The sequence below is a fragment of the Polyergus mexicanus genome, unplaced genomic scaffold (genome assembly GCF_030449975.1).
Source record: "Polyergus mexicanus isolate NDT 795.1 unplaced genomic scaffold, iyPolMexi1.0 SCAF_13, whole genome shotgun sequence".
Taxonomy (NCBI): Eukaryota; Metazoa; Arthropoda; class Insecta; order Hymenoptera; family Formicidae; genus Polyergus; species Polyergus mexicanus.
Window position 1 is genome coordinate 6,963,923 of NW_027223333.1, and position 25,502 is coordinate 6,989,424.

Genomic DNA, 25,502 nt, shown 5'->3' on the forward strand with positions numbered 1-25,502 from the left:
GTGGTCGTCATCGAATGATTTCTGACGCAAGATGCGCGCAAGCAGAACTAAATAAAGCTCGCAATGTCGCTACAGAAATGTAAAAATCTCTTCTTCTGCTCCGCATCAATTCCATTCAGAGTTTACAACACGAAATTGGTTTCGCTGACAAGCGCTCCAAACTAAAAGCGGTCGACGGTACCCGAAAATTACATTTTATCCGGTCAAAGCAAACTTCCTCAACAATTCCCGCGGCGCTGGGTGAAGGAGCGGTGAAGGAGGGCGCGAAACCACACAAACTCAAAGTGCCATCGACCGGAAGATAAAAGAATACGACACGAGGGGCGTAGGATCGCGACATCGTTTTGTATGATGCAAGAGAAAAGAAGAGAGAGAAAGAGAGAAAACAGACTCACTGAGAAGACGAAAGTATAAGAAGTCACGTGTGCATCACGCGTCAGCTCCTTCGTCGGGATTGCAAAGTTTTCCGCGGGGTAAAACTCATCCGAAACTATTTGCTCCGGGTACGCCCGCGGAAAGTATATCTAAGAGAGACTACGTCTTTTTATATCGCCAAGTTCCGTACAGGATTACCCTCCTTTTATTACTACGGATCAAAGAGGAGGTTGGATGATCTTCCTACTTACTTACCTGCCGAGGAGATTGCCGCCAACATAACGACCTGTAACAGAAAGAACGGGTCATCATTATAAAGCGGAATGTCAATCGTAGAATACGCGATCTCTGTAAAGAGGAAGAGAAAAAATGAGAGATTAATAAGACATTCCTATTCTAAAGACTGAATATTATCAATATCTGTATCGTATCTCCAATCTACGAGTAGATCAAAATAAATCAACTTTGTTACGCGATTCGATCATCCTTCAATAAATCGTCTAGTTTTCCATTGATGAGAGTAAAAATGTACTTCTTAATTTTTCATAATAGATCTCTTAAATAAATTTCCATGAAACTGAAACGTCCGTGAGAGAAAGATGCAAATAAAAAATCCTTTCTCTTTTAAGAAACGAATGCCACATGCGTGCGATTATCCTGAAAGAGATACACCGCGTTGAAAGAAAACCGCGTGTTTCCTTAGGCGGACAAGCCGCAGATGCGTATTCGCGCGATTCGGCTGCTCGCTCGCCGGCGAATAAATTACGCGGCATTTTATTCGCGTCTTTACGCAAATGGAACGCACAAAGGCAGCCTGGAGACGCCGCGGAATGGCGCAAAGACCGGATGCGAAAAGAAGTATATCCTCCACTCTCGAGAGGCACACGTATGGACGGTTTTAACTCATTTCGCGCTACCGTCTGTGCAATCCGCATTCGTCGTACACAGTCCCATTCAAACGAGATCGCGGCGCAACGTAGGGCACAATTTACGTACCAAGATGTTCACGCACGAAAGATGCTTCAAGGGATTCGCATAAGATTTTTCGATAAAAACCGAATAAAATCTTAATTTTATATTTTCTTGCTATATTATATTATTTCGTGCGTTCTTTCCATACATTAAAAATCATTAAAATATGTATTTATAAAAAAAGTTTAATATAAATATTGTATAAAGTATCACACATTTTTATTCAATTATATTTAAATTATAAATAAATGAGAATTTTAGAATTATTTTTCCCTTAGAGAAAATGTCGATGCAACTAATCAATATTTGCAAATTTCTAATTCTTTTCACACATTTTCTTTTCACATTTTCTATCTCGAATATAAAATATGTATTTGCTTTGCAACATTTCGACTACGACAATATTTATATATGATAAAAAGCATAACGCAGGTAGTATTTATAGTGATTGTGATATTAGAAAATATGTAAATTAATATAATATACAATTTCTCTATTTTTATTGCCATCTCAAATTACATATTGCTTGATGATATCTCACTTATAATTAGCTCGATTCTGACACATACTCAGGCGTTCATTTATGCGAGACAATTTCATGACGACGAAAGTGGAAACATTTTATGAGCGTACTTGTTACAATTGCAATATACACACATTTAAAAATATAATTGTGCTAAAATCTACAGATTTCACCTTATACGGACCGAAACCGATGTAAATTTGAAAAAAATAACTATATGACTATGTCAAACTTGTGTGCTTCTTCAACGAATGGATATTTACAACATAATGTGCTATAATGAGCTTAATAATGAGAAATGTAATTTGAATTGCAGAGAAGTAGAATATATAATTTTCGCCTTTTTCGCGCAATTTCCACTTATATTATTATTATGCATTGAATTTTAATTAATGATATCGAATGTGACAAAAATTATCAATTTCTCATATTATTAATATATTATGTCTAAAAAAAAAAAAAAAAATTTCATTTTTCTAATATAATTATTTTCAAAGTTAAAAGTGCGTGTAGTTCTCTTTACAGAAAAGCTGTCCAAATATACTGCGGACTCCAATTTTGTAAGTGACGCAAATGCAGCGTCGCTCTTAACACGAGTGACTGCTCGACTAATTGCGTCAAAAGGAACGAAAGCAAACGACATTAAGCATACAGGCAGCCGCCGGGTTCGCTTCTCAATGAACGGACCGTCTTCTCCTTGCCGTCACGGCTTCATGTTCCTTCTCTTCGTTGAAGCTAGCGCAGATGACGCGGACAGCTTTCGAAGATGTGTACCATGTGACGACAAGATTTCCACCGAACTCCTATATTTAGTCGAAGCGAGCCGAGCAGCGGCACTTTTTACATGTCAAGCAACCTCGACGTTGTATAGTACCTCGAGACTACAGAGCGAAGACACTAATTTAGAGGCGTGTCGGCACTTAGAATGCATCGAACGGGTTCCGACGACGTCATTATTAGAGCGAGGAGAACGAGCGGCTGTTTCTTTCAATCTTCATTAAGTTGGCCTCACATCAGCTCTTATCCGCATAAAAAATTGAAGTTAACAATTTACATGTTACTTCTAAATAAATAAAAAAGCAAAGTATATTTACTTTTGCTTGAAATTTATTAACTATAGCTTCTCTTAGTCATGATGTTGTATCTATATATTGCGTATAAATATTTTTGTATATTAATAATCTATGTAAATTCTTTGTAAAATCTATAATTCAAATATTCTATAGGCAGACCGTTATAAACGTAAAGAAAGCAAAGAAGTATCGCGAGTATTCGTTGATAAGTTTTCGACAATTCAGACAACGATAGGACACGGACGCTCGCGAACTCTAATGTGAGAGTAGCTTTATGGGGTTTGGTATATCGGAAACAGAAGGAATGGGGCGAGAGTAGTTGCCGTGGTGTCTCCTGTCTCCGCGTGACACCACACGAGATACGGCGCTTATGTTAATGCGAGGGGCATATCGTGTAGAACGAGAAGGACTGACGTACAATGCTCGGTGATAGCGGCGCGAGTCCGGCGGCCATTAATAACGAACGGTACGAACTCAATGAATCACGGTTGCGTGCGCCATTATAATGTAAATACCCGACGCGACTTAGCCTTCGCACGTCCTGTTCTGCGTCAATTGTTTGCGAGAACGAACATCTCGGCAAGTCGGAAATATATCGGAGAGTAGCGGAGCTATCTCTCTATCCACTTTCTCAAAGTGAATACTCGAGATTCTCGATAAGAGTTAAGTTTCTGCGCGAAAAGTGCCAGATCTGATTCTAATTGCAAACGTCATGACGTTAGGCGTTGCTAATGGAAGGCTTCTAGTTAAAGCCTGTTGGAGTAAACAGTATCGATATCTACCGCTAAGACATTCGACGATGTTGATGAAACATTATTCTGTAAACTGCATTTAGATTATACTTCGAGACACAATGATTACCATTGAATTTAATATATTTCTACACAAATTCTCTAAAAAATCTCTTGTCAACGATGGATAAGAACTTTTAGTACAATCAAGCCAGATGAAATCGAGATCAGATAAATAATAAAAATAAATAAATTATTTTAAATAACTTCATCTTATAAATCATATTATAATTTATTAAAATAATTGAATATTTAAATTCAAAATCATCGATCTTGGAAATAAATGAATATGATATAAGGATAGCACATACTAAAATTTTTCGAATTTGATTTTACATTTTCGAAATTTTAGAGTAAATTTCGATTTAATTGCACCTGCATAGAACAAAATTACTTCTCGGCAAAATAATTTCCGCATCTCACGCTCTGCGAGCCAGCGACGTTAAATACGAAATAAGACTTCAACGGGAATGATTCAACAACCTTATTACCACATAATATCTCGCCTTCCAAGACTCACGCGTTAACTTATTGCGAGCGCGCATAGTGCGCTCCCTCTCCCTCTCACTCTATCTCTTTCTCTCAACAAGAAGCAAAGACGCAAATTCGGTATGCAGTCTACTGTGTTATAGCATTATCGTGCCGCTTCAACTTGCTTCGCGTTATAATTATCGTCTTACGAGCGCGATAATTTAAACGACATATCCCTACGTACGCGCGAACTTGATATTCCTTCTGTTTACCGATGCTCCTTGTTTAAGAATTTTCTTTTTCTCTGCTTAGTGGATTAAGATTTGCATAAGGAAAATCATTTCTCGGCATATCATCAGATACAGTCTCGGCACGATATTTTTGCATCATAAAGATTGCATCTATCGGAGTAAATACACACATCTAACCGCCGCGATTTAACTCGAATTAATTTTGAGAAAGTATTTATATTTTAATAACGAGTTTATTTAAGATCGCAAAGATTATTATTTTGAAAAAATTCAAATCTAAAAACGTATAATAATAAGTAATAATTATAAGCCAAGGCTGTGCATTATGTATTCGTTTTTCTTCAACATCTCTATATGAATGTACGATACCTTCTTCCCGCTTATAGTACGTCGTTCATAATCTAATTTCGATCGGTGACAGTCTAAGCCATCGAAGTTGTTGCCAACAACGGCTTTGCATCTATCCGGACCAAACTAGTCGAATGTCAGGATGTCGGGTAACTCATGAATTTGCATGGAGACCAAGCCAAATATAATCTTAGTGTACACAGATGGTTCTCCTCTTCTCATTCTCACTCGCTCTCTTTCTCTCCTTCTCTCTCTTTCTCTCTGTATCGTCCTGTAGGTAGGCGTTTTCACCCAAAGGACCTGGCTCATTCTCACCGCTTATAGCACTGTCGTGGATAGGAAGTGCAGATTGCCCTGTTTAATTACTGGTTAGGGATGGATGGGGAGTTTCGAGGGCAATCAGCCTGTTTGTATTTACTTGCAGGTTTATGTCGGTTTACTCGTGACCCGCGCCATCCGATTTCTACGAGACAGCTCAATCCACGGAACATCGACATTCTACGACATTGCGGTTTCTATCTTTGTGATCCGTGACGCGAAATGGATTAACGTAATCAAAAATAATTCAATCGTGATACATAAATTTACAAAAATTTACTTAATATTTATAATTTAAAAATAGATAAAATGAGTTATTAACTTTTGAGTAAAAAAGAGAAGAAAATTTACATATCCAGAAAAAGAAATAACTTTATATTATATTATTTTATATTAAATCATTATATATATATATATATTTTTTTTTAATTTTAATTATATATATAATAACTTGTTGCTTTAATATTTACATCAAATATAAAATTATTTCTTTTTCTGAATATGTAAATTTTCTTGCTCTTATATATGTGTATATATTATTATATAATATGTATACATATAATTAAAATCATCAAACCGGGATGATAATTAATAATGTTATTAGTAGTAAGTTCTTGCAATAAAAATTTGTGAAACTTGTTAACAAAGTTCCAAGAGACACATCAGATTTTACGAGTTAGTATGTTATATGTTTGCAATATACGGGGGGGTCGTTTTATTATAACATTGTACAAGAAGCTCAAAAGTTCAACACATCACGCCGCGTTTTTTTTTCAATCTTTACAAACTTTGCAAAGTCCTTATCAAACTAAAAAGTTTGTTTACTCCGAGAACGCGCTATCTGAACTAAGACGACCGTACGTATTTCCAGATAGTTGATGGTAAGTTTAATGGAGATTCTATAATTACTATCTTAGCATGGCACTAAATTATGCACGATTATCTAGATTGTAGATACATGTTTGCTAAAGTGCATGTCTAGTTGCTGTTGCAGTTTGGCACAATATACCGCTCTTGTTACACTTCGATGAAGTTAATGCCGTTCATCGATGCAAGCTGCTTGGCAAGCTAAGGCTATTGCCAGGCTGAGCCAATGTTCTCTGCGACATAATTTATAATTTTAATTGATTGGGAAATGTCCTTTGTGTTAAAACGGCATTAAAAATTTTATTAGTTATGATGGCGTCGTATACGAACATCGATAATATGATTATGTTCTAATAAAGTTTATATTATGACAGTGAAACAATGCCTCTAATCAAATTTTGAACCTATATACTTTTCAGTGATATCAGCTTTAATAACATTATAATAAATATCAAGAAAAATTCCGTATACAAAAGATTTGAATTTCATGAAAGCATCTCTCATACAAATTATTATATGTTTCTGATATATTATACGTCGACAAAATCGGTTTCAGTCGTAATTTTAATAAAATTTGATCTAATCTTTCGCGCTTTGTCTTCTACAATATAGAAATAATACTTGCTCGTAACGTGTCGAGCGTGTTAGTATCCGGAGGGTATTTAGACTGCTCCTCTTTTTCCAACATCGTGCTGCTAACACATAGGTACGCAGATACGTCCGTTTTTCCCTTTCACGAATGAAACAGCCAGAGTACCCAGGATCTACATTAGCCGGAAACCAGACATTCGCTTTGCATGCATCGTAAATGAGTTTTGCGTATTTGTTGCATACGAGAAAGCGCGCGGAACTATTTACACGTCGGCTCCCACAAAGTGAGTTCCCACCAACATTCATTCACTACTTCAGCGCATGAAGCACGCGAAAGGTTTGCATGCGAGCCGCGCTTCCTTGACAACAGCCGTTCCTCGCGAAAAGTCTCGACATCACTGCCCACAATTGTATTCCTCACTGTCATCCGTGTTGTCCGGTGATCTAGTTTTTTTTTTTTTTTTTTTTTTTTTTTTTTTTTTTTTTTTTTTTGCATTTTTCGTTCATAAAGAATGTTTCAGTTTATAATGAAAAGATTATACAAAAATGTGTGGAACAAATGTATGTTAGAAAAATACTCAGAAAGTGTTTACTCAAAATAGATTAAAAAATAAAATTTTTGTTATCAACATTTATAAAGCACAATATGCTAAACATTAAGTAAATCTCTAAATAAATCTTGTTTACGCGCGCACAAAATTTCTGGAAAAAAAAAAAAAAATGGTCAGAAGATATTTTATGATTGAAATAAAAACATTTTATTCGCGTGCATTATATATAATTTTTTTTACATTTCATTAAAATTCCACAGCATAAATTTCTGCCTGTCTCGTTGCACGAATCAAAGTGCCATGTTCAGACGAAAATTCGTGTTCGTGTTTCAATTTTATCAATCTGACCGGGCGTAAAACGATGAGACCAGCGTCCCTTCGGAGTTCTTCTTTTACATTTTTCGCACGCGGTGGGCTCCGTCTTAATTGGCGCATTCCGTTGTGCCACAGATGTGAACTTATTCGATTCACGTTACATCCCCGATACCTTAATGAAGCAAATTTGCATTCATACGCGACGCGAGTGAGCAAATACGGCGATACAATAAAACTGATCTCGCGTTTCCTACCGTCATGCACATAAGATGAATGCGTCTGGTCACAGTGGAACACAATCAGACTTCGTGATGTATCGGTTTCATCGCGAATAAAACTCGGCATCCGTATTTATATCTGAACTGAAGAAAGATGACATCAGGTCATCTCTCTCTCTCTCTCTCTTTCTCTCGTGAACGCATTATATATGTATGTCGCGGCTTTAACTCCATTATCCATAAACTTTCTCGAGGGATTGGGAAAACTTTTCGACGTACAACACCGCCAGATTCGCAGACACAAAGGTAGACGGTCGATAGGTAGATAGGTAGGTAGGTAGTCGTCGCGAAGACGACGGATTCGGGATCACATAAGTGAGAGAAGAGAAGGGAGAAGACAGGGAGATCCCGGAGAATGGAACCGTCGATACGGGGTCTCGTTACAGCGTGATACGCCAGTACCAACAAAGCGTTTCTGTCCGCTCGCTGAATGCGCCGGCATAACTAACATAAGCATGGGACTCTAGCAGTCCAATCAGAATGGTCCAACAAAGATATCGCTTTGTGTCCATTGTGCAAATCCTGCTCCGCGCACTCTATGCGCCGATAGTGTAGCGGGGCTTTTCTCGATCTCTGATCGAAATGTGCCCTCTCGAGAGTGAGCATTGTTTGCGCTATCCTAAACGTCGTCGTATATGCCGATGAAGCTTTGCGCTATGCATAATGCATTTGCACGTCGAAAATAGAAATAAAGTTTTGAGAAAATGAGGGAGAGAGATATATAGATCTACATTAGAAAGAGCAATTTTTTTTTTAATGTAAAAAAAAAGAAAGGTGTACCAAGTAAATAATCATTTAATCAATATTAATTGGTACATTGATTGTGTAACGCATCTCCATTATTTCACGAGCTCGATTTATTTATAATCGCTTTATTTTTTCGCAACCGAAAGTATTAGCTTGCGCAGCGACATTTTGAGATCGGAAAACGAAAGTCCTTTTATCCCTTAAATCGTCCTCTCGCGCGATTTAAACTCGTTCATTTTCCCCGAATTGTCCACTTTCGCGCGCGGACGTTCTTTAATTTTCCCTTCGAGCCGCGTCGAAGATTAGCACGACCTAGTGCAGAACAAACTCCTGCCCCGCTCCTGTCCAAATTAAAACGTCGAATTAATCGGCGAGCGTACCTTCTATACGTTGGCAAACCGTTAGTCATCTCAATCTTGTGCCTCTTATCCGCGAAATTCCCCTTCCTACTCCTTTTCCATTTTGCACAAGAAAACGGACATTATCTGACGTAGCTCGGCTCGTTTTAGAGACCATCGAACGAATGGAATGGAGGAATTGCCGATGAGAAAGAACGCTCGGAGAGAGAGGCGCAATTACAGGGATATGTACGGCCGGTTTCGTTCGAACGACGATAATACGGCGCGTAGAAAAGAATTTACGGATGAAAGCGGCGAGATAATTAATCGTCGTGCCGTGACGCCCTTTATATTGACGGCACGCGTCACGATCAGCCTATCGATTCTCACTTGATGCCGGGGATCACTTCGCCGCAATAATAAGAGAGCGTTGTTAAGAGAGCAAGAATGGATTACCAATCATTTTTGATTCAGCGAATGACTATGAGTCTTTAACGTTATGTATGTTTCATGAACAACGTATATATACATATATTTAGTAGAATTTAAAACTTTATAGTTTTATTATTTTAATAAATAATTTCTCTCAAAAGGCAATTTAACATGCTGCAATTAAAAGATAGGATTAAAAAAAAAAAATCTTTTCGCGGCTTCTATCTCTTTTTTTTTTTTTTCGACAACCTTCAGAATAAACATTGATCCAAATTATATAGAGAAAAGAGATGATCGCACGTTGGTCTCTTAAATTTTCTATGAACGCTCTCTCGCCAATAATTTCCAAAATATGATTGCTTGACTTTTTTTGCCAATGCAATAATGTATTCTTCGTGCGTCCGTTAAATTATGAAAAATGCTGACGTTCGATGATCCTTGCCGAAATGGAAATATTTATACCTGTTGTTACACGGTATGCATAAATAATGAACGGCGACGAACGCGTCATGTCAGCGAAACGCTTTGCGGGATTGACGAGAACAGCGTTCACGCGTATCCTTCAAATGACAGTCATATTAACGCGACTGCGGTTTAGAATATCTGTTATCCGTTACATTGTGTACAGTCAGCCTGAACCTATCATTCTAATAAGTCGTATAATAAATAAATTGATCGTATAATGTTAGTATTAAAATAAAATTATTATTTTTGTAATAAAAACTTTCTTACTTTGTAAAATTATATTTCATAATTATAATTAAAATTTAGCAAGCAGAGAAAGAATCAACAAAATAGAAAGTGTATAAAAATACATATTTTCTGTTATATGAATTTTTGAAGATTATCGACCTATTTTTATTTGCATATAAAACATACTAATTATATAGTAGCGCAAAAAAAGGATTGAATGAAATTTAAAGTGTCTTTAGATATAAAAATTATAATCGCAAGATAAATAATTCCAAACTTCAAAGTCAATATCTCCGGGATGAAAGAGGATTGCGCGCAGGTCATTAGAAGGATTACCACGAATGTGTCAATAAGGATCGTCCGGCAGCTTCCGAGGTCTCTAAATCCCGCAGTGATTATCTGCGATTCATTGGTGACCAGGGATTTCTTAACGCGACGAGTTACCCGATAAATTAATCTCCAACAGAGTTTTCGTCCCCACAGTTAATTAATAGCCATGGGCGATCTCATCGCTGCATCTCATCGATGCTTCGAACACTAATTAGGTGCTTCGCAGATATAAATCGTATACATATAGATCGTCCTTAATATCAAACTTTAAAACACCGATGTGAAAGCTATATTCAAGCTAATAATAGAAACTATTCTATTCTATAAGTTATTACTTTAAAAAAATGCAATTTTACAAATCTTTCACGTTAAATGCCATTGTCATTAAAACAGAAATCATAATTAGTAATATTATTGCAATTATGTTGGAGAATTTTGTTATTAAATATTAATAATACTGAAATTTATCTTAAATATATTCCGTATATTATACAAAAGAGAGAAAATTTAGAGTTTATATTATTTATATCCAATATCTTCATAGATTTAATTAATCTTTTTTTTTTTTATCATTAGAAATGTATCTCAGAATTCTTTGTGATTCTAAAATTGAAGATAAAGAATTCTTATTCGAGAAATGATTGAAAATTCTCGCGGAAAAGTTTTATTCTTGTCGATAATCAAGCTTCAACTTTCAACTAAGTTGCACGACCGCGTGCGAAGATATCGTGCACTTGATTCACGCGGGGAAACATATTACCGCGCTCTGTCTTCTCGGTGACGCAGCCTTCACGTAACAGAGAGAAGAGCGGGGTAATTAAAATAAGAGGCCAGGAGTTTGCGCCTGAATGCTATCTTAGCGTCGCGGTTAACCTCACGGGATCCAACAGCATTTCGGCTCAACCCACACGTTCACAATTGGCAGGTATACAACCCGGGCCTTAGGTATGCACTTGCTACCGGGGACTTGCCTCCTATGCTCTCGCTGACACCACACCGAGCTAACTTGCGGCAGACTTTAGAGTTTAGAGTTTAGTTAGCGGCTGGGTCCGCATCTCATATTAGTCTGATTATTCGGAGACCGAAATGTGTGGTTTGTTGTTTCTACCCAGATAACAACCGGCATATACCGAGATGCCGACCTTATGAAAGAGAGTGAGAGAGAGAGAGAGAGAGAGAAAGAGAGAGAATAAACGACGGTAGTTATAATGCGTTTCTCCGGTGTAATTCTGATCCAATTAAGGATTTACTAAATTGTTACACGGTCATATATTACTTAATACCACACATCCGATATATCTACTTTTTTTTATGTAAAAAAATATAAATATATGCATTCGCAGAATATCATAAATGTCAAAATGTTATAAATTTTTACAAAAAAAAAAAAAAAAAAAAAAATCAAGTACTTCTGCGCTCACTCTTATGTTCTCAATGTGCAGCTTCAAATCGCAGGCTTTTGAGAATCGAGCATCCTTTTTGATACATGGATTTTCGTTTAACGTCTATCTGCGTTAAAAGCTTTCCGCAATGCTTCGAAAAGTTTCTCTCGGCTCGAGACGAGACTTACTGCCTTCGATTCAATAGGATATGAATAGATATCGCCCCACCCCCAACCCCGCCGCGGAAATAATAAATGACTTTCTTCTTCAAACGTAAAAACGATCCTTACGCGAATGAAAAATAATGAAACTTTGACAAAAGGAATTGTAGATCGTAATGTGAACTATCGCGTGTCTGGAACACATGACTATTTTCTACCCACGCCAATTATATTTGAAAGAGCATTCATATATGTCTCGTGCGTCGGAACTTTATCAATTAAGTATTTATGTGACTATTTTCTACGTAAAATGTTTGATATTTATACACATTTTCTCTCTAAGATTATCAATCTTTCTAGATCTGTGATTAGAAGGTAAACTATTTAAAGTTGTTGAACCTTCCTCTGCAACTCTAGAGAATAAATCTAAAATAACGTAGTAAGAATTAAACATGTCTATATAAACTCTTTAAACTTTTATATTGTTGGGTCAACAATCTTTATTTGTATCTTCTATTTTTAATCGCAAAAGGTTCACATTGCAACCAAATTTTCATTAGATTATCTGGATAGATAAAGGCAGGAGGCTTCACACCTCTGTGTGTTATCACAGATATAACCGCGTGTCGAGTATGCCGTTATCCCAATTTATAAACTGTCGAAACCTGAAAATCGTAAGAGAACACAGCTACAATACGAGGATCTCGGCTATGTAAAGTTTCGCGCTTGCCACTGCCATTTGCACTAATCGCGAATTTGAACGCTGCTGTCTAATTCAATGTAGCAAAGTTCAAAGCCGGACTGTTACAAGTTTTGCGCATCAAAATAATCGTTACGTAAACAACATTTGGGATTACACACGCAAATGGCCGAGAAACTTCGAATACAGGTCTTGCCAGACAAAGGATGGTAACGACTGCAGTTACTCGGAACATCGGTACTCGCAATCATGAATTCGTGTAAACGAAAATATTTTTAAATACTGTTATATTAAGTCAAATGTGTCTTCTCGAAAACGTACAAAGTGAAGAAAATATCAAGTATATATCTATATATTCAACCTACAAAAAAAAAAAAAAAAAAAAAAAAAATTATTTGTATTGAAATCAAATTAAAGTTATCGCACATAAATTAACAAATAATATAACTCTAAAATATTATATATGTCTTTATATTACATTTTATAGAGAAAATTAATTCTTTGTTTTACCTATAGAAAATATCTTCGACATTTTTGTTACGTAATTACATTGCGAGAAATAACGTCTCTTGTAAAATTTTCGATATATTATCTACATTCGAATAGTGTGCAATTTTTAAAGTTTTACATACAATAATTTCCTAACAAATCTTAAAAGCATGAGAATCGTGAAAGATATTTGAATTTCTCTCTTCAACGCAGAATTGTGAATTCGCGCGCGATCGAAAACTATATCTAGCGCGAGCGTAAAACGGCCACGTATACGGGTCGGGTCCCTTTACATCATGGTCCAACGAATTTCTATGTCGTAAGTGACCATTTCCATGCCGGGCTAACTAAACTGCGCACGACGATGTGTGCCCACATCGATGAATTCAAGCCCGCAGCAACGTTAGAAATTCATTTCGCCTAACGTATCGTGCTCGCATCCGCGCGTATGTAATATTCACTGTTATACGCGCGTACCGAGACGCGAATGAATGAACGAGCGGAGCGTGCGGGTGCGATGGTGGGTGGGTGCATTTCAAATCAAGCGATAAATTTTGCGTGGGTGTCGTCTACGAGCGACTAAACGCGGGCCGCAATTCAGGACGACGATACTACGACGACGAAGGGAAAACGCGTCCTTCGAACGCGTCCCAGGATCCAGAATAATTAAACGACAAAATCTGTCGACCTCTCGCGCGCACGCGTGCGCGCGCTAAACGGCGAATTTCTCTCTTTCTCTGCTTCTCTGTCTTATTTTGCATAACAAAAACTATTTTACTCGTAATTAAATAGAGTTCGTTTTGGCGAAAAACGCGCGCGGGTCGCGACGATGTTTCTGACAATGCGTGTTTTGTCACCGTGCGCGAACTCGTTACCAACTTTGATAATAATTGTATAGCTTCTCTCGCCTGTAACTTGCGCGCCGCAGACTGGGACGTTTATTCCAAGTGCCGCGTTAATTATTAATATGTGCGGTTAAACAGAAAGTTTGTTGCGAACGACCGGCGCGTTTACGCGACAGAATACGTTAGACATTATCTATTTTTTTATAACAATTTGCGATGTTTATTTTATGTGTAAAATCGTATCAATATAATCAACTATTAAATAATTCATTAAATAATAAAGATCTTTCGAGATTTTTTATTCGTTTCTTTTGTATTGACATATAATTTTGTTTAGTCTGTTTCCTATATTTTAAAGAATATATATTATTAATAAAGAAAGAAAAAGAGAAAAATATTATTATATTATTATATAATAATTCTACTTCGATTAATCAATCACCCCATTCGTGCTACTTTAAAAGAGAACGATTAAGGTAGGAAAATTAATACTTGTGCCCCGTCAAGATTGATACTGCCAAGAATCCGCATTAGCAATTGCAGTTGCAGAAGCATGTAATAAATACAGGTTGATGTAATAGAAGACGATGGAAAGCGCGAGCTCTCCTACTGCGCAAAACTGCGAGCTGTCGTCCATTAATTACTTCCTAAGCGGACAGAGACACTTAGTTCTCGAGATGTTGTAGGATCACGAAGCGCGAAAAAACGCGAAGTCGACGGACGCGAGAGGAAACGCGAGATAAAGCCTTCGTGTAGTTCGTATTATGTAGCAGTTTAGCCGGGACGTTGACAAATCGCTTTCGCCGAGAGATCGCGATTCATCCGTTTCTCTGTGCGGACGCTTCGTGTCTTGTTCGATCGACATTGAATATTGTTCCACTACTGCATACCGATAGGCACGACGGTCCGTTTAAAATAAACATATCGTTCCATAAATCATTATTTCCATCGACCGGTATCGCGAAGTATCCGGCCAACTTGAAGAGTGCATCGATATTCGAGGTAACGGACTATCGATGCTCGCGGAGTGCTCTGTCCATTTTACTCTGTCCACTCGTTCCCGCTTCCGTTCCGTTGGGAAATTTACGAGCAAACGCCGATCGCATTTTAAATCTTTGACATTTGGCGTTCCTCTAGCGAATCGTAAATAGTTTCTATTTAAGTAAAGAAGACGAATTAAAGATAAGAGTGAACGGTGTAAGATAAAACTGACAAATAAAAATGACAGCGGATCGACAGATACGATGAATAAGTTCGATGCAAATTGTACTTCAATAAAATAATAAAATAAGGAAAGATTTATGTTCTTTTTCATAGTAATCATGTAGTTTATGCAATTTTCGTAGTTTCGTAGTTTGAGAAGAAGTCTATATACATATTACATGTTGACAATACGTAGACAAGTCACGTATATGTAATGGCCTAAGTATAATCTATGATGCAATCCTGCTAGAAACACAAGATGCATATCACTGACAAGAGTACTGTAGCTTGTATTCAGCTTTGCAACCGCCGTAGGAAATATTAATTTAATATATTTGATATGATATGACATGTGTGTATGTGTTAATGTGTGTGAAAAAATATTACACACATTTGGAGAGCTTGGGATTTATATGCAATATTTTTACAAAGCAAAGTTGTGTCTCTTGATTAATCGATGTAAATATCATGTTAAAATAATTTTTTTTTTTTTTTTTTTTTTTTAAATTATGTTATGTATTCTTTTACAAAAAAAAATTTCAGTTTTTATATCATAGTATTATAAATTAGATTACTTCACAGAGATCGATGATTTAGTGGAAATTTAGTAAAACGGCAAATAATTGGAAAATTTGATTTAAAAAATATTGCTTTGTAATTTTAGAATGATATATACATAACGTCACAAAAAAATTCGTGGCATTCAATACTGTACCTATCTTACCTATAAAAATAAATAGTAGTATCAAAAATTGGACATCAAATAGATCAAATATAATAATTCACACATTTTTCTAATTTTCAATATAAAATTTTATCTCTTTTATAAAATTCTTGAATATAAATAAGAGTAAGAGGAATTAAATTTTTTATTTAAAAAAAATGCAAATAAAATAATTTGTATTAAATATATTCATATTCTTCACACAAAATTTTATTTATCTACAAATTGTAGCTGTTAAACTATTTCACGTGCACACACAGACGTCGGCCTAATACTAAAATAAGATGCTTAAACATCTATAGCGACGGTTCAAAGATAGAGTCTAGTTCACGGCGAAAAGCTGCGGTCGAGGACTCGGCAGCGACATAAAGTTTATAATTACAGTTAGCCAGCAGTCCTAAATGCGAAATTAAAGCGCGCGGTTAAATATAGAGCCAAGAGAAGCGGCTCAACGCTTGCGATGCCGCGGGACATGCATTCTTCTAATAGTCATTTCGAAGAGAGAAAAATAAAGAGCGAGGTCTTTAACCCCTTTATGTTACTGCCAGACTCGACATAGCGCTTTATGATAATTACATACACACACACACACACACACACACACATATATATGTACACATTTTATTTAAATAATCTAAATAGTAAACAATTATAAAATTTAATATTTCTTTCCATTTTAAAACATCGATGATTGACAATTATGGTGAGAAATATGACAGGATATAATTAATAGCTATTTATTTGTGAGAATTTGATTGTAAACCATTATTTTTCGAAAAATAAATTTTTTTTGCCATATAAAACAATTTGATGCTAAAGATTTATTTAGAAAAATATTGTATTCATCGTATACCCGACATTAAGGCAAAATCATATCCTTTCTTCCAAGACCTGACCGCCTTTTAACTGGCGGTTTTGTGTACTGCAACACGAAGCATCGCGCTGCCACATCTCGGTCTTATTCAAATAATCCGCATACATTAGCCGAGGTCTCATGAATACTGGGGATATCATTTGACGCGGGCATTTTTACGCCGACCGGTGCACGTTAAATGGCTTTATAATGACAGCTTACGCACCGTGCTTATGCTGTCTTTCTATCTCTCCGCTCTCTGTTTTCGAATCCTCCAGGTGATTTCGGATGAAACGACAACGACGACTCGACCACCCCTTTTTTTCTACTCATTGCATTTTTTCGTAATTTTCAAGTTAATCGACTGTCTCTCGGAGAAGTACGTGAGCTATCTATCGGACGTATCGCCGACACGTTGCTCGCATGCAAATCGTGTGGAAGATACTCTCTTTTTCTCTCTCTTTTCCTCTCTGTGCGTGCGCTTCAATGCAAAATGCACTTATATCTCTGCCGATGCATCGGCCAACGGAATGAAAATACTATTTAAAGAACATTCTTTCTCCGTCAAACGAGAGCCGTTCTTTATCGCGAATTCATTTATTGTTAGCGTACATCGGAAAATATCACGTCTCTCGTTAAATAAAATAACGAATATCGCTGGAAAAGACGACGATAGAGATTGTAATTAGGTGACACCTTATCGTAGCTAACGTCGTTAGTCACAAAAGTGATAACTGAGTATTACAATATTGTAGACCATTGTAATTAAAAAATAATATACAGCTCTTTCTGAGTTCTACGTATAAAAAAACCTTTTATCTTGATATATTAAAAAGTTTTGATCGTCAAGTAAATAACTTTTCGTGTTATCATATATATATATTTCTTTTTCAAACAATATAACTTTGTCGTGATATCTTTTTTCATATCTCTAAAAGCCAAGATATATATTTATAATGCTTGTACTGAATGAGATATTCGGTATATTCAATGAATATCAAACAAGATTCGAATTGTTTGATTTTCATTTAGAATATATGTGCTATCTATCAAAAATATGTGAAAATCTTATTGTTAGCATTCATATATTACTATAGATATATTACAAAAATTCTTTTTCTTTAAATTATTAATTATGGCATATTTTATCTAAATAGCAATAAAAATCTAATCCGAATAAAAAAATTAAAATTTTAATATCTACAAATTGATGATGGAATATAAAAATCATATTTATATTCTCTTAAGCTGAATCAATAAAAATGTTACTGATTACAGCAATGATAAAATTTTACCGAGGATCAGTGAACATTTCATTGATCTTTAAAGAAAATTCTCACACTTTGCTCCTTTGTCTTATATTTCACTGATTATAGCAGTAAGAGAGATAGAGACAGATGTTTTGCTGAAAAAACCTGCTATTACTAACTGATTTATCTCAGTAAGATTTCACTATTTGCAGTGCTATATTTCTAATTGAATTGCTTATCAATGATAATACACTGATTTTATTTAAGAGAGTAATGTATCATTTTCCTTTTAGAATGTATCGTTTTAATCACAGATCTTTATTGCATTAGCGAATTTAAAAAGAATAAATTTTGAACATGTGCAATCCTCTACAAAATTGGCAAGATATTACTGATCACGAGTGATATATCAAGTTATAAATGTGATATCAATAATATTTCCTAAACGAATCGAGCTGATCGCTCATTATTGAGTTTCCGCTGATGACAACGGAATGAGTCTTTATCCGAAACAATTTCGTTCAAGGAAAAGAAGGTGCTCCCCTTTTCTAGAAAAATAGAAATCCTAGCGTCAATCTTCACGACCGGTTTTATAGAAAGTGCTTGACGCCCAAACTCAGTCTTTTCTCTCAAAACTTGATCCTCTCCCTGTCTAAACATCTTACCAGATAAAATTAACTTCGGAGCGATTCTTCTCAAATGCGTCTCCTCAAATAAGTACGGCTTCCTAAACGTTTCTCGAGAGACCTTTCATTTAGGGTAAAGTTTCCTAAATAAAAGATGCAAAGAAAAGAAGTCAAGACTTACCAAAAATCTACATGTGCATAAAATGTACATAAATTATAAATACTAATCCTCGATTAATTATATATATATATATATATATATAACATATTTTTTCTCCATATTCTTTTCCAAATCATTTCTTAGAATTTAAAATTTTATCAATTTAAAAAATGGATTTTGCTAAATTTCATCATTATAAATAAAAACGGCAGAATAACTACAGCTTTGTAATTTTATATAAAATTCTCTGTGCGTGGCAAGTTCCTTACTTCCTTATAATTGAAAAATATTAGTTTAGGATAATGCAAATGTACAAATGAACAAGGGAATTTACTCAGATCCGTTGATGTGCGAATTAAATTAGGGAGGATTTGGTGATAGAGACAAGCTGTACATATTAAACGGACCACTGACACCATGTATTTTTAGTAGATGCGCACGTAATAACCGCACAAAATAACCGCGAAACGAGAAAACGCTCTGATGGCTTAAAAATTGCTGGTTATTGTTGTATCTATATTGGCATCGTAACTTGCCGACCGCCGTCTATGAAAAAGCGCACGCGACCAATTTCCGCATACAAAAGCCAATGATCATTCCGGTAACTCCGTTCATAATCGGATTTATAATTTACATACCAATTCCTTAATTAATTTTTATATTTTATTACAAATTTTTGGCATAATTAAAAAAAAAATCGTATGTATAACATCATAAAGAAATATTTTACATGATCCTTTTTATATATATATATATATATATATTATTTAAGAAATTAAAATATTTTAGAAAATATCTGTTTTTTGAATTTCTAATTTAATATTATTATAATAATTAAAATTGATATATTAATTAGCTGATTTTCTAGTAAAAAAATATTGTACATTCGAACTATCGATCGGCAGTGTACAATCTTCTAAAATTACTACCAGGTGTTTTTTTGCTTAAAATATCTTTTCCACACTGTTTATAATGAGCAACTGAGATCTATTGTACATTTTCTATCATCTACGAAACAGCTTGTATTTTTATACCAAAGAAAAAATTCTATATTATATAAAATGTGAAAACATACTATTATTATATTTTTTCTAGTACGTCGCGCCCTTTGCATAATTCAAACTGAAATATGTGATCTATGATATAATGATATTATTATATAATACATTCATATATTTATTATTAATAAAGCTGATTGAACATTAATATATTTAAACTATGTAATGTAACTTTTGCGTCTGAACCATTAAACAGGATAATATATTCGGCGGTCGATTATTCCTCCGTCTGGCGACGGGAAAACGGAGGATGATCCTCCTCTAGACATCCGTTTTGTGATAAGTCTTAAGTACCAACAATAACAGCATACAAGGCTGACGTGTGCCAGATACGTCACATCCGCAGCAAGACATAACGACCGGAGGAATATTATTGTTATTGCTACGGCACGGACGCACAAAATCCCGGATTCTGCGATAGAGATGGGGAGAATTGTGGGGAACAAAGTCGGTTTAATCTCCGCTGATAATTAAGCACTAACAATAACAAAATCTTTGACCAAAGTTTCGAACTATAGAATTCGAAATATATTTCGAAAAAACATGAAAACTGCATTATATAATATGTATTCCATGATTTTTATTTTTAAATTATTAAAAATATTTTTAATTAATTTATATTTATCTACATATTTTAAACACACACACACACACACGTGTGTGTGTATATATATATATATATATATATATATATATATATATATATGGCAATTAGAAAAGAAAGCATTCTAAACTGATATATTTTTAAATATTCAGATATACCCCCGACGCGAGAAACCTCAGATGTGTTCTATATATAATCTATATATTTCATAAATAATACAAAAACTAAAAAAGTTAAAATAACGGATTAACTTTTATAAGTCATAATCCTGTGATAATTACATACATAGTTCGCTATTCAGCAAACATGCAGGCTTCTATGAGATTTTGATTACGCTTTTTTCATAACTTTTTCTCGAAAGTGATCAACGCGATTCCTCACAATTATCCCTAAATTACTTACGCCTATGCTCGCATATTTATTTTATATATATTTTTATATTTATTTTGTAGATATTTGCCGCGCTTTTTAATTTTGTTAACAAACTGACGTGCATCACGTAAAGAATATCATCCGGCACAAAATATACCGAAGCTGAAGGTTTAAAAGCACGGAAGGAAAAGTGAGGTGGATGGTACAGGAAGGCCGCGACAAAAGTCAAAAGCATGAAAGTGGACCGCGAAAAATATCTCCGCAGTCATGCCGAGACTTTGCGTACATTTCTTCTTGCGCCGGTTCAGCTTTCCGGTATAGCATTTCCGGTTTGCGCGGTACCGGTTATAGCGCAGGAAAAACTGTAAGACCCGAGTATATCGTAAAGAGAAAAAAGGTGATGAGATATATATATTCCCGTTAATTTCCGTATACAAATCCCAAACGAGTTTTCTTACGATTAGTTATATATATTAAGCTAAATTAAATTAATCGCGATAAAACTGTTACGAGAAATAATTTGACGTTAATTCTAAATTTGATTTTAAAAATTAATTCAAAATTGTATTGGAAAATAGAAATATAAACTCTGATAATAAATTTTTTAATATATAAACTATATAAAAACTATTATTAGAAATTCCTCTCTCTCTCTCTCTCTCACTCTCTTTTTATGAATTACTTGAAAATGTGGCAAATTTAATTACTATATTAATTTCCATGTTCAAGCATTAATCGTTAAATCTGATCTCTCGATAATCCGCAAATTTACAATACTCCTCGATTTGGGAAAATGATTCGCATATACATCCACCATAGAAATCAATTAAAATCATCACGATTATTACTGCAAATTTAATGGTATATCACTGTATGTTACTAATGGAAATTATTATTTAACAACTGAATATTACGGTATAAATGCAAGGATTTTTGATCAACGCACGATTTAATATTTTAAACGATGTTTAAATAACTGAATGTTCTGGTTATTAGCAATATTAAACAATCAAGCCTCCAAGTTATATAATCTATTCTATTGCCTATATTTATCATCCATAATTTTATCCATATTTTTATATTTATGCTGCAAATGCACACGCAGCAAAGCAAAGAGAGTAAAACGCGCAGACGACTCTTAAATTCTCGCCAATATGAATTTTTAATTTTCCTATACTTTACGACCAACTCATTAAAATATGGCAGGGAAAGATAATGGGGAGAGGGGAGGGGGGGGGGATGAAGGCAAGAACGGAAGCCGCGGCCTCGAAAGCGGAAGCGTAAAAGGCAAATGTATAGAACCTCGAGGAATCCCCAGCGGAGTTATATTTTTCTCCAAGAGCTCCACTTCCCCGACTACGTAACGCGATTGCTCTGAGATATGCGATTACGCGAATTTATTGGTATATAATACCTCGCGGGTTGCGAAAAGAGAAAAAGAATCGATCCGCCGCTTATACACAAATTCGAAATCGATACAAGGGACTTTCGCCACTTTATTTTTCCGTGGAACAATATTCCACGAAACAAAGCCGATCTGCCAAAAATCGTTTCCCCAAATCATTAATAAAAAATATATATAGTAGAGTACTTTTATATAAAATATTATATAATTTTTATAGTACATATAATATATATTATTACAAAATTAATCTTGTATCAGATATAAGAAAGAAATAAAATTATTAGCAGCAAAAATTATTAATAATTATTCTATCATACATACACACATACACATAAAGATCAGAAAGAGAAAGGGGGGGGGGGGAGAGAGAGAGAGAGAGAGCATAAAGAAAAAATTAAGAATTGTTAAATTTTTTTTAAATAAATAAAAACATAATTTATTCACAAATCTTATTACTCTAACTCATTATTTATTTTATGAATCTGATTTAACTAAGAATAATTCAACAAAATAGATATTTGAGGAAATGCATACGCGCATACGGAATGCGCTCATAAAGTTTAGAAACAAATAAAGACTTTGTTTCTTGTTTGTTTGTTTATAATTGCCACATACAAAAGTGAGAAGAGATGATAATAAAAGAGTGACATGACAGTGAAATGATTTTGAAAAGCTGACTGAAGGGACTAGCACGAGCAGTGGACATTTATAATACAATATTTGTGGCAAAAGTGGTTGGTGCAGAAACTGACTGAGGGGTTATAAATTCTGAATATTAGAGGTCTGACCTGTCGTCCTCTCTTCTCTGCCTCCTTCGTGCACACTCTACTTATCCCATTCCCCTCTTCCATACCCGTCTTGACCCACTATTATATCAGGAGTCATACAAAAATAGGATCTATATTTGACCAGTCTATACAAAGACACCCTGTATAAAAGAGCAAACTCTTCATATGTGTATGTGTGTATCCGCGCGCACCTCGTATTCTGTTTATTATGCACATAAAGTAGAGTAGAATCCCAGCGCCCCAAGAAAAGCGAGAAAATGTATCGCTATGCAAACTAAATTCTTAAACTCTTTCGAATCTGCCGATCGTAAACTCAGTGTTTTTTTCTTTACAAAATTTCATATAATTTACAATTATTTAAAAAATATTTCATTTTTTTATAATTATGATATAATGCAAGATTGGCATTGCATATATTTTGTATATTTTGTATTATAAATGTAAATAAACATAATATTTTAAATAACATTTTTGTAATATATTTTTTATATATATATTATCTATTTAACAAAAAAACATGATACTTTCTCAAGTGTGAAGCTTTTAATTCAAAATAATTTTCAATAAAAATACTTATACTTACATTTAATATAAGTTTCAGAGCAAGAAATGATATATTGTGCAATAATAAGATGTGATATTTTATTCTTTAATCAATCATAAACATGTATTATGCGATATTCTCTTCAATTAAATCAGTGAAAATATTAAAGTAGTAATACTAATAAAAGTAGTAATAGATTTCATCAAAAGCGGTAAGTATTTCACTAATCTTCAGTAAATTTACCTTTCTGTCTTGACGCATCAATTATAATAATAAGATTTCATTAAAAAATCTGTAACAATTACACATATTTGCAAGATATAGCTTTTAAAGCCGTTTCTAGCCTTTTATTTTAAATTACTATTTTTCCTCATAAGAAGTCCTCACACAAAATGTCTGAAATATATAAAATCTGTATAATTAATATTCAAAAATTTAGAATGATATACTTTTTTACTTTTAAGACATTATGAATAAAAACCAAAGAAGATTCTTGAACTCAAATATGTCATTAATACAAAAGATATTACTATAAATTTATATCCCATATATATATACATATAATATTATAATATATAAGATGCACACATTTCAAAATATCATTGATTGAAATAACCATTATCACTAACTGATAATACACTGATTCCATTAAAGAGAGTACGTACTTTATTGATACAGTATGATCACAAAAAATTAAATTTACTCACCATTCTCCTCATTGTCGATAGTATTCCTTTGATATCCTGTTTCAACTGTCACCGTCCAATTATCCAAATATCCAATTATCCAACTGTCCAATTAATTCCAGCTGAAAAAGATTTATATAAATATAATTTTTTGTCATACTATCTTTAGAAGTGCATGTAATTATAACTTTTTCCGGAAATTTTATAATCAACAAGAAATATCCTTGTATATTTCTAATATATATTTATGTCATAGATTTTTTGTTACAACATATTTACTCACCCATTACTCATTCCTTATAACCTCTTTTGTGCAATTTTGGATGCATTTCGAGTTGATTTATTCACACGAATACGATCACGAAGATCACTCCCGATATTTATTCAAATTTTTCGCGATACCATTTTTAAGGATTGTAACGATAAATTTTTAAGACAAAGCGATATCTTCACGACGAATCGCGAATACGTTCGAAAATGAACCTAGGCCATCGAGCAATTGTCCAATCATCACTGATTGTATAATTAAATATCAAAGTATTTCACACACGATCTAAAATATAACGCGCGATACTTATCTGCTTGCTTTTAATATATATTTACACACGCGATTTGATCTTGAAAAAGCAATGTAACAATGACGGCGTGCCGGTGTTCACCTGTGACTAATTGTAAGACACATTCCACTCGACATTCGCATCGTTCGTAGGATCATTTCATCCTTATCGTTCACCGAATTCTAAACAAGGACACCGAGATGATGCTTGTAGCGTTTCGATTGCTATTGAAACATGTGTATGTGTATGTAATATAACTTATTGTTAATGCGGAATTCCGAAGAGCGACGACGAACTATCGTGAATCAGCGCGATCACGGACCGCGTCTGTACGAAATAACATGTACACATTATTATACCGCGCTTCGAATGTACACACTTGCCACTACCGCGTTTATTTACATGCGAGATATAAACATCGAGAGAAAGAGGGAGAGAGAGAGAGAGAGAGAGCGACAAGTACACGGGCCGAGCCGCCGAGCGCCATGTTCGCGCGGGACTGCGTCGGAACCGAAGACGCCCGAGTCGAGCCGAAGACGCGCGAAGTACGTGGCGCTTCGAACGATCGACCGCGATCAAAACATTGACACGACTTTTATTACGCATACCAGACGACGTTACGTTTTCTCGAACGATCCGATTGTTATAGAGTTCCGCCCTATAATCTAGTCGAATATCTGCGATAGCGTTTTCGCAAAGTTATATCGCTTGTATACGCTACTACATACATACGTATATTCGTGTAACGCTTCGCGACACTCGCCCAAACTTTCTCGACTGTGTCGATTCCGTTCCGCGTTCCTTTTGTCGATATTCGTGAAGTTGCATACG

General features: G+C 34.8%; 1 long non-coding RNA gene across 1 annotated transcript; it reads right to left on the reverse strand.

Moving 5' to 3' along the window:
• Positions 1–556: 556 nt before the first annotated feature.
• Positions 557–24,568, reverse strand: LOC138938915 (uncharacterized). The gene is made up of 3 exons (XR_011447774.1): positions 24,398–24,568; positions 24,136–24,236; positions 557–661 (listed from the first exon to the last, which is right to left on the reverse strand). It is a non-coding gene; the product is annotated as an uncharacterized lncRNA (long non-coding RNA).
• Between the last annotated feature and the right edge of the window lie 934 nt (positions 24,569–25,502).